The 3,392-nt window shown below is 43.4% G+C and overlaps 1 pseudogene; it reads right to left on the bottom strand.

Moving 5' to 3' along the window:
* Nucleotides 1-626: 626 nt before the first annotated feature.
* LOC130033631 (histone H3.1-like) lies at nt 627-985 on the bottom strand (annotated as a pseudogene).
* Nucleotides 986-3,392: the final 2,407 nt, after the last annotated feature.

Genomic DNA, 3,392 nt, shown 5'->3' with positions numbered 1-3,392 from the left:
GAAGCAAATTCGCAGAGACAGAAATAAGATATATTCCTAGGGCCTACCTGAGGAAGGAGAGATAGTCTAACAGGTAGAGAGTTTATATGTAAGTTGGTAAAAAAAGATGTGAAGTTGGACGGGGATGATGGCTACACAATATTGTGAATATGCTTACCACCACTAAATTGTACACTTAAAAAGTTTTAAAATGGGGACCAGAGGATAGTGCAACAAGTAGGGTGACTGCTTTGTATGTGTTTGACCTGGGTTTGAACACTGACACTCCTATATAGCACTCCAAGTCCCGCCAGGAGTGATCCCTGAGCTCAGAGCCAGGAGTAAGTCCTGAGCAGTGCTAGGTAAGGCCCCAAATCAAACCAACCAACCGAACAACAACAACAACAACAACACCTGTTAAAATGGGAAATTGCCACTACTTTTGGAGCCACACATGATCCTGGATTGCTGATGCTAAATGAGGTAAGGAGATTTTCCATGAGACCCGTGACAGAGTCTCTATCAAAAGACTGGGCTAGTGAAAAGGTCTGTCACTGTCACTGTCATCCCGTTAATCATCAATTACTAGAGCCAGCTCCAGTAGCATCTCCATTTGTCCCAGCCCTGAGATTTTAGCATCATAAACTTTATGCTCTCTCTCCGCGGATGCAGCACGTCAGCTTGATGTCCTTGGGCATAATGGTGATGCGCTTGGTGGGGAATGCGCAGAGGTTGGTGTCCTGGAAGAGCCCCATCAGGTAGGCCTGGCATGCCTCCTGCAGCGCCATGACAGCCAAGCTCTGGGAGCCAGGTCGGTCTTGAAGTCCTATGCGATCTCACACACCAGCTGCTGGAATGGCAGCTGGTGGATCTCTTGAAGCACCACGGTGTTGGGACGGTAGCGGTGTGGATTCTTCATGCCATCCGTGGCTGGCGTGCTCTTGTGGGCCGCCTTGGTGGCCAGCTGCTTGCAGGGCGCCTTCCCGCCTGTTGACTTGTGCACCATCGGAAAAGTGAAAATGTCTAAGAGCATCAATCGAGAACCACAAGGCAGAGAAGCTTGGACCAAGAGCAAACTGAAGCGTAAGAGTGTGAACTTTATCACTGTGAAGATGTGGTAACTTTGAGCCAGACATCCGGGAATTTGTGATGATTAATTGGGGGGAATAAAAGCGATGGGGGAGCCAGGTACTTACAATTTCATCTTCTTTGTTACTGTAGTTTCAACAAGTTACTGGAGCTGGAGGGGTAGTACAGCAGGTATGATACTTACATGTGGTTGACCTGGATTCTATCCATGGCACCCCAAACACCGCCACGTACAGGCCAATCTCCCCTACTTCCAACCCCCCCAGCAAAAAAATGCCAATACTTCTTTCTTAATATTATCAAACTTGATCTTTTTTCCATTCTTGCCATAAATAGAATTCATTAACCACTGTCTTCAGAGAATTGTCAGTCTCCGTGGGTAATCCTCAGCCATATGGAAAGCAGCGTGTGGTCATGACAAAGGTGAAATGAGTCTGCTTCTCCGAATGGAAAGAAACATTCCATGATCTCATCTTGACCAAGAATGTTACTGACTCCAACTCTAAGATCCAGAGAGAAACATTTTTTTTCTTTTTAGTGTGAAATGTTTTTTTATTGCATACCTACCTGCTTTGACAAAATGACAAACTCTCAGGTAATCTATATAAAAACAATTTTACACTCGGAGAGCCCGGCAAGCTACCGAGAGTATTCGATATGCCAGACACAGTAACAACAAAGTCTCCAATGGAGACGTTACTGGGCCCGCTCGAGCAAATCGACGATCAACGGGAGGGCCTTTACCTTTACCTTTACAATCTGTATTTTTTAGGATTTATTAAGCTTCCCTTTTATGATTTATTAACTAATAACCTATTATCACAGGAATTTTTTTCAATTTATCTTATCTTTTTGGGTTTTTTGCAGAAGTAGGAAAACTGATACTAAAATTCATAAGAAAACGCAAGGGAACCAAAAGCCAACAATCATGAAGAATAAAATAGTTGGGGGACTTGCTCCCAGTTTCATTACTTAACTAGAAAGCTGCAGTAATCAAGACAAGGAGGAACAATCCATTGGGGAAACATCTGAAGATGGGAGATAGAATTAGGAGTCCAGAAATAACCCATTCACCTTCAGAGACCGTTGATTTCAGTATGGGTTCCAGTTCAGTGGGTAAACTCTAAATGGAGGTTTCCCACCCACAAAGTAAAGCATTCCTATGAATCCTTTCAGAAGCCAAAAGGAGGTAAAGCAATTTAAAATTGTCACTGATTCACATGGAGTTTTGGGTTCCCAGACACGAAAAACTATCTACCATATTATACCAAAATAGCACATAATTTTTGTCTTTTTGGAGCAATAGCACAGCTAATAGGGAATTTACCTTGCACGTGGCCGACTCGGGTTCAATTCCTCCATCCCTCTCAGAGAGCTCAGCAAACTACCAAGAGTGTCCCACCCTCATGGCAGAGCCTGGCAAGCTCCCCGTGGCATATTCAATGTGCCAGAAACAATAACAAGTCTCACAATGGAGACATTACTGGTGCCTACTTGTGCAAATCGATGAATAACAGGAGGACAGTGCTACAGTGCTATCTTACCTTTACACTAAATCTAAAACCCAAGCACATAATTAAGTAAATACTTGAATTTATACTGGATTAAAAATGGCTTGTAGCTCCTCTCCATAAACCTTAAGCTACAGATCAGATGTGCTTTTGCTCTCGAGAGGCCCTTTGGTATCTCTTCACCATGAATGGAGTGTGAGCAGGTAACCTAGTTCTCCCATTTTCACAGTGGAGCAGAACAAAGTCCAGAAACTGGAAAAGGAGGAAGGTCTATTTTGACTATGAGGACAATGTCTTGCACTGGGCTGGGTCAGTGCTGAGAAGAGCATGGTTGGTAAGAAGCTCTGAGCATCCTGCCAAGACAGAAACCTAGAAAAGGAGAGGACGGGCATTTGGAACAGAAATGAGGGGTGAGGTTTACCAAATATCATCTGTGTCCTTTCCAGCCATTAGGTTATATGGGCAAGGGAAATCCCAGCTGAGTTCAGTCAAATTAGACCAATCCAGTATCTGGATATGGGTAATCATTCCTCTTCAAAGCATCCATTTGTATCCAGTGATCAACAAAAATGCTTGAAAAATACTCCTGGCAAAAATACTTGACCTACGTCCATATCAGGTATACATAGGGGCAATCATTTCATAGATATGCATTGAGTGCATCCTACTAGGTCAGACATTGTACAAACTCCTGCTGACAGCTATATGAAGACAAAAACCCCACCATGTAAGAGCTTACCACCTTAGCCGAGGAAAAAGCAGTAAATAGAATAATAAAAAGATAATTATTAGGATGACCAGAGTGAAAGAGCA

Source organism: Sorex fumeus, unplaced genomic scaffold, assembly GCF_029834395.1.
Source record: "Sorex fumeus unplaced genomic scaffold, SorFum_2.1 ptg000054l, whole genome shotgun sequence".
In the NCBI taxonomy this organism is placed as follows: domain Eukaryota; kingdom Metazoa; phylum Chordata; class Mammalia; order Eulipotyphla; family Soricidae; genus Sorex; species Sorex fumeus.
The sequence above is the reverse complement of the archived record's forward strand: the minus strand, read 5'-3'. Positions and strand labels throughout refer to the sequence as shown.